Source organism: Triticum dicoccoides, chromosome 3B, assembly GCF_002162155.2.
Source record: "Triticum dicoccoides isolate Atlit2015 ecotype Zavitan chromosome 3B, WEW_v2.0, whole genome shotgun sequence".
NCBI classification, from domain to species: domain Eukaryota; kingdom Viridiplantae; phylum Streptophyta; class Magnoliopsida; order Poales; family Poaceae; genus Triticum; species Triticum dicoccoides.
Window position 1 is genome coordinate 609,950,891 of NC_041385.1, and position 14,831 is coordinate 609,965,721.

The window sequence follows — 14,831 nt, forward strand, 5'->3', positions numbered from 1 at the left end:
TTTTAGGTGAACTGCACAAAAAGGTCCCATGAACTGAATCATCCATGTTGGTGCCTGGTGTCATCCCTTCTATGATGGCGCTGACTGCAGATATGGTTCCCATCACGAGGTATGTTCCTTTTTGGTCCGACCGTTTGCCAAAGATCCTGCATGTTGAGTCTGCTCTTGTGCTACTGTTTTGGCACTGCCTTGATAAAGCAGTAATGTTATTATTTTGCACCTTAATCTAGTGGCACTATTAATTTGAGGCAATGTTTTGGCACCGCTAGTGCCACCGATTTTTTTATGTATTGAAGAGGGGGTTTCCTCCAATTTCATTAAAGAAACCCAACCATAGAGAACCATTACCCGACAACATCTCAATGTAAACGGGCAGTTATGCAACTACTAATAGAACATACTGAATACTAGTAGGAGACAACTTCGCCACATAATCTAGAAAGGTAGGGGGACGTAGCACCAACTCGACCAAGGTTGGATTACAACCCAAATGCTACCAGAGAAACATCAGGGTCGAAGATAGGGACTGAAAGAGCCAGCTTCAGCATCCCAGTCTAAGCACCCCCGCCCTCCATCCTGTGACACACAGTACACCTTGCTTGCCACCTGCTCGAACCTAGTGCCACTGAGAAAATGAAGTAATAATACAGTTAAAATAGAGCGAGTGTCCTCTCTATCATTTCATTTCCAATGTAGATAAAGAAATTAGTGCTTCTTTGTTAGTATATGATTCATCGACTAGTCCCATTGTTAGTATTTAAGTGTTTCTGCAAACTGGGGTGCTTAATTTTAGTTGATCTGCACAAAATTAGAGATTGGAATGTCTCAAGGCCCCTCCTTGTACTACCATTGTACACTGATGTTCATCACTAGCAGAAGATGTACCAGGGAGAATTGGGTCGATTTCCAGTATGAGGCCTACCGTATGAGGTGTTGCAAGGCCCATTTCACCCTCGCAGTATGACATACTATGATACTACCGCAATATTTTCTTCTATTTATTAGTGTATGTTTCATCAACTAGTGCCACTATAATGTAATCATGATTTTTCATTATCTGTGCAAACAGGGTTATTTAGCTGCATTTTGGTGGAACTTCACAAATGTATGGATGGAATCGGCATATAAGCAGAGTGCGAGGAGTGCCAAGTAAAAATTACTGACACCAACCATGCTCCATGTAAGCATTGGCATCCACCACCACAAGTGGGATGGCGCTCTTTGTGGACGGATCTTTCTCAGCAGCAAATCCTATAACCAAATACTAGTAGCTTATATTGGCGCTATTCTAAGGAGTACTCTTTTCTAAAAGAAGCACCAATCTATTTTTCTTTATTTATACACTATGTTATACATTGCAAAAATAATATAATTTGATAGTACATTCAGATACGAACCAAACGATACAATTTTTGGTGACATGCATGCACATTTTGCTTCAAATACAATACATGGTCAAACTTTGATCCAAAATACGCAAAAGAAAAAAAATACTTCCAACACCAGTGCCGCTCCTCTCCTCTTAAACCACCGCTGCTCCTCTCCTATTCCAATCTAAATCCAGCGCCGCTCCCCTCCTCTTCCATTTCAGAACCACCGCCCTCCTCTCCTGTTTCAATCCAAAACCAGCGCCGCTCCTATCCCATTGTAATCCAAAACCAGCGCCGCTCCTCTCCCATTGTAATCCAAAACCACCGCCGGCAAGTGAAGGTACTGTGGAGAAGTAGATCGATGGAGGAGTACAACCGATACGTGAGGATCGCAGACGACGACCCTGTGAACCTAGCTAGGATGTTGGAGATACAGTCTTGGTTTGATAACAAGGATCGACTAGCGGCGACAGCGACATCCATGGCCAAATATCTGCAATAGAGCGAAAAGGCGGCGATACTCCCAAAGGGAGTCGCGTGACAGTACATAGAGTTGCTTCTCTGGGCCATGGAGCAAACAGATTCACCGAATCCGATCGTGAGGCAGTGGTGGTGGGAGTATCGATCCAAGATGGAGCATCCACCAGAGATTGAAGGATCGAGCATCTACAGGGTGCCGTTTGTGAGGGTGTCGTGCCAGAGCGAGCCGGTGGAGTCTTCGTCAATTGAACCAAACTACAAGAGGAGGAAAGCAGTTGGCTCGACGGGGCTTCCCGCCATCCTCTCCCTCGCCGTTCACATTGTCTCACGGGCCTGCTGTCTGCCGCCAAGGAATAGGAGGGGACTCCCCCCAACCCAATAGTCGGGCAGGTTGTGAATTGTCTGGAGGAGCTTAGGGTTGTAAGTATTTGCAGGTTGTGAATTGTGTTTTGTGTTGTGTATTTTGAGAGTACTTTCAGATATGGATGTCTTTTGAATTTCAGATTTGCAGTATTGAGCATATGAAGTATTTTATGAATTCTAGAGATCTATTTTTAGCACTTAAAAATGTAGTTTCATATAAAAGTGCAGACAATGTGATTCTCAGAGAAGAGACTGCAGGTTTCAGTTTCAGATAAGAAACTGGAAGTTTCAGAGGCAGAGCATTTATATTACACGCCCTTTTCAAAGAGGGATAACATCATGTTGGAAGTTTTATTCATGGTCAAAAATGGAACTACCAGCCAGTTAACATCATGTTGATCAGCATTCATGCATAGCACATCTTCATATGATGCACAGTCAAAAAGATATGCTACTTTCAAAATGCCCACACAACGTCGAGTGTGCGAAAAATAGAGAAAACAAGGGACGAAGTTTTGGCAAGTGTTGGACATGGTGTGCGTAGATGACAATGGGGACCCACATGTCAAGAATGGCAGAGGCAAAAAATTTGGAGATATTTTCACTGCATCAGGTGGAATCGAACCCGGGCGAAACAGCGGTCGGGTAGTGTCACTTAGCCACCGGGCTAGTTCTGTTGTTTCGGTAGAAATAAGGCACAACATCTACCATTACTGTAGCATGCCTTCCCCGGCTCCGGTGGTTCATTCTCGTTCTCCGCCTTTGTGCGCTCGTCCCGGAGCCGCTGTCTGCCGTTCTGAACATGTTGAACAAACGAGAGGAATCTGGAGAGGACTATACGTGGAGAAGCGGTCAGTCGGGACCCACTAGGTCTATGGCCGTACGCAAGCAAATGCCTCATTGAAAAATAACTTCCTCCTAATGCTATACTAACGTTGGGGCCCACGGGTTTGTCAACATAGTTAATTTTTTTGAGGAGTTTCAACGTAGTTACTAAAGGAGATAAATTTACAACGAAGCTGGGGAGCTGGCAGGTATCATTTACTATATTTGGGATAGCAAGTATTAGCTGGGTTGTGGTCTGCCCCATCTAGGCTTTCTTTTTTAAGATGCGCAGCCCATGACATGCCGGTTTGTATTTTCTTGAGGGCCGTCATGTATCGACCGGCTTATGGACCTCCCATCCTAGGTTTTATTTTTCCTTGAACATCCGCAGTCCAACTTATTTATTTTTTGAAGAAAACACAGAGGTCTGTTCTATTTTTCTATATAAGAATAGGAAGGCTAGGTCCAACTTATGTTTCCCTTCTAAATATATTATATATATTTATATGTTATTATATATTACTGTTATTGCCATCATGTATTTAACAGATACTTACATATATAAGAAAACAATATCCCACATCTTATTAACTTTTAAAATAATTTTTTAACAATAAAATCCTGGATGTTTTTTACATTAAGGCAACGAAAATCCTGGTGATTGTGTACAAAAGCTTGGTAAGATTTAGGGACCAATGTAATAATAAAGCACTTATTATTTAAATATATTTAATATAAAATGCTTAGCCCCTTTTTATTTTTTGATAATATTGGTGCGCCCAACCCAACATTATAATTAGAATCAGCCCAGCAAAATCGTGTATTCGAGAAAGTGCAAATGGGCTATAATTTTTTAGGAAATAGTAAATGGGCTGCATGGACACTACATTATTTGTTCAGCCAGCCAAGCAAATTCGTGTATTTCGAGAAAGTGAAAATGAGTCATAGTTTCGAAAAAAACGGGTCACATGGATGCTACATTATTTGTTCACCCAGCCCAGCAAATGGATTGTAATTCTAAAAATATATCAAATGGACTGTAAATTCTGAAAAATGGGTTGAATATGTGCCACATTTTTGGAGCCTGAAATGTCGGCCAATAGGTCGAAGCCAACGCAAGTTGTTGAACTTAGTCAACAAATGATTCTGACATCCATAGCCGTTGGATTTACATCCAACAACCGACATCCATCTTCAATCTCTCGTCTTCTTCCCGCAGCACCGCCGGGACCACCTGCTCCCGCCTCCTGCTGCTAGCAGCTCTGCTTAGAACGCTTCGCTGTGAAGCGCTACTCCACCGTCGGCCAGGCCATCCCTCCACCCCTCCACACCTCCAGTTCTGCTCCACTGACTGCCGAACCACGCCACACCAAAACCAGTTAACCCTCGTACACCTCTCCGTCTGCGACTCCACTCCCGCGTCTTCCCATCTCCTGCTCGTTGCTGTCCGGGGCCTTGCCGTCATCCACCACCTTGGATGCGCTCGGCGCGACATGGTCAACAAAAAAAGAATACTCCCCTCCTAGCTGGGACCCACCATGGTGGGAGGCTGACTTGTGGGCCTACTAACTTGACGCAGATGGAGGGCTTTGTCAACTTAGTCAATATGAACGATTTCAGCTCCAGTGACCGTATGATGTACATCCAACGGCCGCAGTGCTTCTTCAACCTCTGGTCTTCTTGCTCCAGCCGCCCAAACCAATGCCGGTCGTGTCGCCTGCTCCTGCCTCCCGTGGCCGGCTCTGCTGCCGCGTGGGCCTCACCGCCCCACTCTACTCCAACCTCTGGCTAGGCCATCCCTCTACTCACCCACAACCCCTGTTATTCTGCGGCGACGGCAGCCTCACACCGCAGCCGAACCAGTCAACCCTCGTACTCCTCTCCACATGGGTATCCACTGCCGCATCTTCCCCGGCTCCATGTCGTCCCATTCCTAGGCCTCGCCGTAGTCCAACACCTTGGTGCTCTCGGCGCGGCATGGTCAATGTGGTCAAGGAATGACTTCCATCAGAAGAGTACTGTACGTGGAGAGGTTGATAGCTGGATCCATGGCCGCAGCAAGGAAGTGCAACCTCATTACGCGTAAAAAAATTATTCCTCCACCTAACAGCAGGGACCCATCGGATGGGCCACCCTATTTCAGGAAGAGAACATTTCCCCCCCAACTACTGGGACCCACCAGCTACATCTTCGCATGCAAGGAAGTGCGTCCATATTACGGGCAAAAAAATGATTCTCCCCCTCACAGCTGGGACCCACCAGCAATAACTTCACACGCAAGGAAGTGCCTCCTTATCCCCCTTGATAGTCGGGACCCACCTGGTCGAAGCGTACGTAGCGTTGTCATTCTGGTCACGAACGTGTACATACATACTGGTTGATCGGTCTGTCTGCATGCTGCAGCGATGAACTGTGCCCGAGTAAGGAAGGGCACGTGTCGTAGTAGAGGCGCGGACGTAGCATGTCATGTAGTCCCGTCAATACCATGTACACGTACGTACATCTAGGGTGCAAGAGAGTAAATACGACCACGTACGTACATACGGGCAGGGTCTCGAATGCCTACTGGCGCGTACGTACGACCAGGGCTCGTGTACATGGAGAGGCAGCGGAGTGCAGCGACGGCGCCCTGTTCATCAGCAGCCAACCGACTAGGTCGGAACGGAGAAACTGCATCGTCGTGTTCATCGGGAGGCAATGGAGTACGCCATGTTCATCAGGAGCCAACCAGCTTGGACGGAACAGCAGAAACGAGGTCTGGCGTACCGCAGAACGGAGGAAACAGCCTTCTGTTTGACCGCCTACGGTCGAAACGGGATCCTGTTCACCGGGAGGGGGTCTGGTGTACCGCAAAACAGAGGAAATGGACTTCTCTTCGACCTCCTACGGTCAAAATGGGGTCCTGTTGATCGGAAGGGGTGTGGCGTACCGCAAAACGGAGGAAACAGACTTCTCATCGACCTCTTACGGTCGAAACAAGGGTCTTGTTCATCGGGAGGGGTGTGGCGTACCGCAAAATGAGACTCCATGGGCTACTGTTCATCCACCGTCTACTGCCTCGCTCTAGCCTCCATGGGCTACTGTTCATCCATCGTCGACCTCCTCCAGCGTCCACCTGTGACTGTTCATCCATGGCCTCTCCCTCCTGCCTCCACCAGCTACTGTTCATCCACGGGATCCTGTTCATCCAGCCTCCACTGGCTATTGTTCAACCACCCCTCCATGGGCTACTATTCATCCAACCCTCCACCAGCTACTGTTTAACCAGCCCTCCACGAGGTCCTGTTCATTCACCCCCAACTGGCTCGATCGGGGTCCTGTTCATCCAGCGGCAACGGCCTCTACCCCCACAGGGTCCTGTTCATCCAACCCCCACCGGGAACTGTTCATCCAACCCCCAACAATGCTCATTGTTCATCAAGAGGCAACAAGTTTGATCGGCTTCAGTTAGCACCAGTAGTGAAGGAATTGCTCGATCGGGTTCAGTTAATAGCCAGGGATCGATCGATTGCTCGGGTTCAGTAACATGTAGCCAGTATAATCGCTCGGGTTCAGCAGGCGAACGCCTCACAGGGGTTCAGTTAGAGCCCAACACCTCGCACCCATGCACGTACGTGTAAGAGAGAAACGCACAATCCCTCTGTGCATCGCTCGGCCCGGACCACCCACCGTAACCGGGAACTCCTCGATATTTTCCTCGCCCTCACTTCTATCACGGTTTTTTCGTCATGGACGGCCCAAAGAATGTCATGCAGCTGCATCTCCGGCCCGCCTAGGACAAAAAACCCATTTTCTGTCATGATTTTTTGTCATAGAAGTAGGATCCCACCACATCTATAATGATATCAGCTTTTGTCACAATTATCGTCATAGAAGTGTCAAAAGCATGACAGAAAAAAATCGTTCGGCCCAAAATGTCACGAATGTGTCTATTTTTTGTAGTGCAAGGGAACAAAGGTCTTCAACAGTGCCAGTTGTCAGTGACACCAGGACTTCTATTTCAGCACCTGTAGCAACTGCCATGATTGCACCTCCAGTTTTAACTCCTCCAGCTCCACAGACCTCTGCCGAAGCTTTTGCAGATGGACTCCTCTCCATGCCATCTACGCACACCAGAGCAACTAGCCAGAAGACCCCTTCAGGAGCTCCCAGAGACCGTGCCTAGAGTGCCATATAGCACCATGCATTTTTTAAGCTTTTTGGTAACTTGTTGCCAAAGGGGGAGAAAGTGTATAGATCATTGGGCTTCGAGAGAGAGAGAGAGAGAGAGAGTGTTGAGCCTTTTGTTGGTTTTATTTGCCTCTCTTGCTACTTTGCTTGTTTAGTTCCTATGCTACTATGTTTGTTATGCTTGTGAGATACTCTTGTGATCATGTGTGCTTGCATGATGATATATATGATATTTGTGTATGATCAATCATGTTTACCCTTTATGATGAGTCCATGTTGATTAACTCTTATAATTTTGAGCGCACCACCAAGATGTATGTGACATGGAAGAGTGACCCATGATCCTAATCGATTGTGCATTTGCATTCAAACGCAAATTTTAAAAAAGCACAAATTTAGGGGGAGCTCTTGCATATCACATACTTCTCAAAGCGATGATGTATTTCATTCATATTATCATTTGGCGAAGCGTTGATCTATATGTTGTCATCAATTACCAAAAAGGGGGAGATTGAAAGTGCAACTAATCCCCGGGTGGTTTTGGTAGTTCATAACAACATATAGCTCATTGAACTAATATCCATTCAAGTTAAATATTTCAGAAAGTTCAATGATTGGCATGGCATGGACTAGACATGTGGACCCTTTCAAAATTCTATGGACAAATATTGGAAAAAGCTCAAGACTCTTCATTTTCATTTTAGTGATCCAAGATCACATTGAGTCTATAGGAAAGCCAATAGTATTAAAAGGGGATGAGGTGTATCTTAATGGTCTACTTGCTCAAAGTACTTAGTGATATTTCTCCAAAACCCTCAGCCACTTTCTCATTTCCACATATATCCAAAAGCTGTAGTCAAACTTGGCCCCACCGATTTAATCTATCCGGCGTCACCGAGTTTAGTTGACATAGCCACTGCCAGAAACCCTAGAGAATTCGGTCACATAGATACGGATCTCGGCCTCACCGAGAAGGCCTTGCAAACTCTCTGTTTCCCTTTGTAACATTTCGGTCTCACCGAAATGAGCAATCGGTGATGATGATATAGACCTAGGGTAGGGTCATAGGCCTGACCTATACGCCCTACCCAAGGTCACTACCCTAGAAGCAAATAAGCTGAAGAGACAACAAGGAGTGTCCAATGAAGGCGTTGAGTGCAACCCACTCGACCAATCAGTCACTCGGGTACCCCTCCTTCCTGATGTCACATGACCATTCAATCACTCGACCATACGAGAAATCACTCGACCTATTGAAGACCAGGAGTCACTCAGAACTACAACGGTCAGGCGATCACTCCGTAGTCTTTAAGATCATTAAAGGCACTTTATGGCTGGCGTTATCAGTAACGCCCCATCTTTATGTACGTTGAACTCTCGGTAACGAATGAAGGTTGGGGTCCTGGCCACTCTATATAAGCCACCCCCCTCCTCTGGCACAGGGGTTCAGACCCCCTGTAACACACACTCTCATAAACTAATCGGCCGCCTCAGGGCACTGAGACATAGGGCTTTTACCTCCTCCGACAGGGGCATGAACTTGTAAACACTTGCGTACAATCTCACCGCAGCTAGGATCTTGCCTCCTCACTCCTACCCCCTATACTTACTGTCAGACTTAGAACCACGACAGTTGGCACCCACCATGGGGCAAAGCGTCTTAGCGACTTCCAACGAGCTTGTATTTTCTTTGATCTTCATCAAGCATGGTTTCCGGTGGTGGTTTGGTCGTGGGCCGCGAGTTCTGACTTGGTGCGGTCACTTTCATCGCCGACGACTCCGCTTGGCTTCAGGAGGCCCCCCTCAATGTCGAGGCTCTCCCGGCTCGTGGCTCGTCGCACTTCCGCGCGAGTTCCTGTGGCGTCCTCCTTCAGCAGTCGTCTTCCCCGTACCAGTCGGTCGTCGCGTCGTCATCTCTCTCTGTTGGACGTCGCCGCAAGCGGTCTGGGTGTTCACGGCTCCAGCGGTGGGTCAGACACGCGGTGGCTCGTCAGGAGTTCACCCGTCAAGTCACGACGATTGAGATCGAGGTGTTTCCCTACGGATCGGTCAACCTGTCGACTAATTATGTAGATACCTTTTCCGAGAGTGGGAGTTGTGACCCCGCGGCGGAGGTCCTCATGGTCGACTTCCATCGCGGTCCGCCTAATTTTCATCGCAGCGTCGACGGAGGCAGAAGCGCTGGCCCATCACTCGACCATGAAGAGTATCATCCCCAACCTCTCAGCTCGTAGCAGAGGGAGGAGCTGCATCGCCGTAATGTGGAGGCCCTCCGGACCCCCATCATAGGGGAAACCACCAAGGCCCGGGCCTTAGAGGCAGTGCGCCTGGCCACTCTGGCTGAACGCACTCGTCTGGAGAATATCCAACATTCTCTTGACGAGCGTGCTCATCGACTGATCCCCGAGTCCAGTCAACGTCCACAGCAATTGTTTCCACCGGAAACTCAGGTAATTCCGCACTCTGATTCAGAATCTTGCAGCCGCTGCGCGTATTGCTGAGTCCATTCAGCCGCCCCGTTCGGAGGCGGGAAGAGGTTTAGAATAGATCAGAACGCTGCTCCGAGCAGCGGGAGAACAGAACTCCGTTGTGTCCCAGTCGCGGAACAGGATCCATAGCAGATTAGTAAGAGCAGACACCATTTAGTCGGCACACAGTCCTAGGTCACCTTTGCGGCATGCAGGTCATGATCACCGCCAGGATCGGTACCTGGGAAGAGCTCATGGAGAATATGATCGTGAATACGCCCGCGACAACTACCGTCGAGCGCCTTCGCCCCTTCCGAGGGACGGGTCATACACGCCCCGATGAAATGATGACAGGCGTCCGTAGGGGAATGACCGCAGAGTTCCAGTCGACCCCAGAGAGCCCAGCTTTGTTGCAAGGTTCGTCCTTGTGCAGGATTTGGTCGACCGGAACAGAGCATATAGAGAAGGGCTGGATCGGGATAGACCCAGTGGAGGCAGAGTCCACGTTTCCGGCATAGAGTGTTTTGGAAGAGCCATCTGAGCCGCTGAGATCTGCCATAACTTCAGACTGGCGACTAGCGTCAGTAAGTTCACACGAGAGTCGAAGCTCGATACTTGGCTTGAAGACTACTGAGTGGCTGTGCACATTGGTGGCGGCAGCGATGAGGTGGCCATGAAGCACCTTCCTCTGATGCTTGAAGGTTCTGCCAGGGCTTGGCTGAATCAGTTGGTCCCTGGGAGCATTTTGAGTTGGGATGAGTTAGCCCGAGTGTTCACCAAAACATTTGAGGGCACCTGCAAGAGACCTGCTGGTCTACCGGAGTTGCAACATTGTGTGCAGAAACCGAATGAAACCTTGAGAGACTATATCCAGAGATGGATCACTCTGCACCACACAGTGGAGAATGTGTCTGATCACCAAGTAGTCTGTGCTTTCAAGGAAGGTGTTCGCTACAGAGAGCTCAATCTGAAGTTCGGACGGACTGGAGATATGTATTTGACTCGGATGATGGAGATTTCCACCAAGTACGCTAATGGCGAAGAGGAGGACCGACTCCGAAGCGGCAGGCACAAAATAGTCGCCCAAGACACTAGAGGAGGGAATTCCGGTCTGAAGTAGAAGTGAAAAGCTAAGGCAGCAGGTCTTGCCAAGGCAGCAGTGTTGAATCAAGGAAAGTTCAAAGGGAAGCCCAAGAGGCCTTGGATCCCTACAAAGGGGAAGGACCAGGAAGGAAATGATGTGATGGATTTGCCGTGTCATATTCACACTAAAAAGGATAAGGAGGGGAACCTGATACTCCCCAAGCATACCACTCGACAATGTCGACTCCTAATCCAGAGCTTCCGAGAGAGTAAACCCAATGATAAGGACAAAGAGGCTGAGAAGTAAGAAGAAGATAAGGATGATGATGATGGTTACCCCAATGTCAATGCCACCTTGGTGATTTTTGCCGATATTGAGAGCAAAAGTTGACTGAAGGTCATTAACAGAGAGGTGAATATGGTCGCTCCGACAATGCCAAAGTATTAGAAGTGGTCGAAAAGCCCCATTACATTCAACCAGTCCGACCACCCAGCACACGTAGCTACCCCTGGGCAGCAAGCGCTAGTGGTCGACCTAGTCATGAGAGGCACCCGACTGACCAAGGTTCTGATGGATGGTGGCAGTGGCCTGAATATTCTGTATGCTGAGGCCCACAAAGGAATGGGCATTCCGATGTCCAAACTCAGTGAGAGCAACATGCGTTTCCATGGAATCATCCCAGAAAAGAAAGCCGAATCACTTGGCCAGATCACTCTCGATGTGGTTTTCAGCGATGAGAAGAATTTCCAGAGTGCATATCATGCCATTCTGGGCAGACCTGCTTATGCTAGCTTTATTGCTCGACCATGCTATGTATATCTCAAGTTGAAGATGCCTGGCCCCAGAGCCGTAATAATGGTTTCTGGTAACTGTCAGAGAGCAGAAGATTGTCTTCAAGATGGGGCAAAGATATCAGATGAGCAGATGGGAGCAGTAGAGTTTCAAGACTTCCTGAAGACTATAGATCCGAGTGATTTGCTGCGTGCTAAGAGGCAGCCTCGGAGTCCGCATTTCAGTCGGCCGACGAGACCAAGCCAGTTCACGTTCACCCGACCGACCCCAATATTGCTACGACCCATATCTCGACGACACTCGATAGCAAATAGGAAGAAGCGCTCATCCAGTTCCTCCGTGAGAACTGGGACATCTTTGTATGGAAGCCATCTGACATGCCAGGTGTACCCAGGGAACTGGCTGAGCACCATTTGCGAGTCGACCCAAAAGTAAAACCCGTTAAGGAGCATCTCCGTCGGTCCACCACGGAGAAGAGAAAAGCCATTGGCGAGGAGGTGGCTTGGCTCCTGGCGGTGGAGTTCATCCGCGAGATATACCACTCCGAGTGGCTCGCCAATGTTGTTATAGTTCCCAAGAAGGAAAAATCATTACGAATGTGTATTGACTTCAAGCACATCAATCGAGCCTGCCCGAAAGATCATTTTCCTCTGCCCCGCATCGACCAGATAGTCGACTCAACTGCGGGATGTAAGCGACTGTCCTTCCTGGACGCTTATTCCGGATACCATCAGATTTGACTGTATGGACCCGATGAGATAAAGACGGCTTTCATCACCCCGTTCGGGTGTTTTTGCTATGTTATTATGCCCTTTGGCCTCAAGAATGCTGGTGCCACATTCATGCGCATCATTAAGAAGTGCCTGCTCACTCAAATCAGTCGGAATGTGGAAGCATACATCGATGCCATCGTGGTTAAGTCACACAAAGGTTCTGACCTGTTGACTGACCTTGCTGAAACCTTTGCCAACCTGAGAAGGTATGATATCAAGCTCAATCCATCAAAATGCACCTTCGGAGTCCCAGGCGGAAAGTTACTCGGTTTCCTCATTTCTGAACAAGGGATCGACGCAAATCCAGAGAAGATTGGCACAATCCTCCGAATGAAACGCCGAGTGCGCGTGCATGATGTTCAGAAGCTTACTGGTTGTTTGGCTGCATTGAGCCAATTCATCTCATGCCTCGATGAAAAGGCACTACCTCTTTACCGACTGATGAAGAAATCTGACAAGTTCGAGTGGAATGATGATGCTGAAGCAGCGTTTGAAGAGCTCAAATCCCTGCTTTCCACCCAGCCGGTGCTTGCTGCTCCGGTTAGCAAGGAGCCTCTACTGCTTTACATCGCAGCCATGGGATAAGTTGTTAGCACAGAGCTCACAGTCGAGCGAGAAGAAGAAGGCAAGGCCTTCAAAGTTCAGTGCCCCGTGTATTACATTTCATAAGTCTTAACCCCATCCAAGCAGAGATATCCTCACTATCAGAAGCTTGTTTATGGGATTTACCTGACCACGAAGAAGGTTGCACATTATTTCTCTGATCACTCAATTTCAATCGTCAGCGACGCTCCATTGTCAGAGATTCTGAATAACAGAGATGCAACTGGTTGAGTGGCAAAGTGGGCGATTGAACTTCTCCCTTTAGATATCAAATTTGAGGCAAAGAAGGCCATTAAGTCTCAAGCAATTGCAGATTTCCTCACAGAGTGGACAGAATAACAATAGCCGATTCAAATTCAATCAGAACATTGGACCATGTTCTTTGATGGATCCAAGATGTTAAATGGCTCTGGTGCAGGAGTGGTCTTAGTGCCCCCACGAGGAGACAAGCTCAGCTATGTCCTCCAGATTCACTTTGATTCTTTGAACTATGAAGCTGAGTATGAGGCACTATTGTGCGGGTTGCGTATGGCCATTTCACTCGGCGTCCGGCGCCTAATGGTTTATGGCAACTCATACTTAGTGGTTAACCAAGTAAGGAAGGAATGGGACGTCAGGAGTCCCGCAATGACAGGTTATTGCAATGCAGTGAGAAAGCTGGAGAAGAAGTTTGAGGGGTTAGAGCTCCACCACATACCACGAATCAAGAATCAAGCTGATGATGATCTAGCGAAGATAGGTTCCACTCAGAAGTCTATCCCCAGCAATGTGTTCTTGGAGCATCTCCATTCCCCGTCAGTACAACAAGATCCCTTCAAGGAAGATCCCCCACAACCGATAAGTTCAACCGATCCGACCAAAATCGAGGTTCCAGCCGTGGTCGACCTGATGATGGAAGTCTTGGTGATCATGCCCGATTGGACAGTACCGTACATAGCGTACATTCTCAGAAAGGAGCTCCCAGAGGATGAAGATGAGGCTCGCCAGATAGTCCATCGATCGAAAGCTTTCACCATGCTGAAAGGGCAGCTTTACAAAGAAAGTGTCACAGGAGTGGCTCAACGCTGCATCACCCCAGAAGAAGGTCGAATGATCCTAAACGATATCCACTCGGGGACCAGTGGTCACCATGTGTCCTCTCAGACCATTATGGCCAAAGCATACCGAGCGGGATTCTACTGGCCCCGTGCAAATGAGATGGCGAAAGATATAGTTGACAAGTGCGCACGTTGCTAGTTCCACTCCAACATGTCCCACAAGCCCGCATCTGCCCTGAAGACTATTCCACTCGTCTAGCCGTTTGCAGTCTAGGGATTGGATATGGTTGGACCCTTCAAGACTGGCGCGAGTGGTTTCACCCATTTGCTCGTAGCAGTCGACAAATTCACCAAGTGGATCGAAGCCAAGCCCATCAAAAACCTTGGAGCAGGCACTGCTGTCAGTTTAATCAAGGAGTTGATATTCAGATGTGGAGTTCCTCACGACATTATCACAGATAATGGCTCCAACTTTGATTCTGATGAGTTCAAGGCGTTCTGCGCATCCCAAGGCACTCAGGTCAACTATGCGTCCGTCGCACACCCGCAGTCGAATGGACAGGCAGAAAGGGCGAGTTTTTTATCCTTCACGGGTTAAAGCCTCGACTGATGCGCGATCTTAAGCACGCTGCTGTAGCTTGGGTGACTGAATTGTCATCAGTCCTATCGGGGCTAAGAACGATGCCCAACCGGTCGACTGACTGAACCCCTTTCTTCCTGGTGTACGACGTTGAGGCTGTGCTTCCGAGTGACTTGCTGCACAATGCTCCTCGAGTTGAACTGTTCTCAGAAGCCGAGGTAGAGCAAGCACAAGAAGACGCAATCGATCTCCTGGAAGAAGAGCGTGAGATGGCTTTTGTTCGATC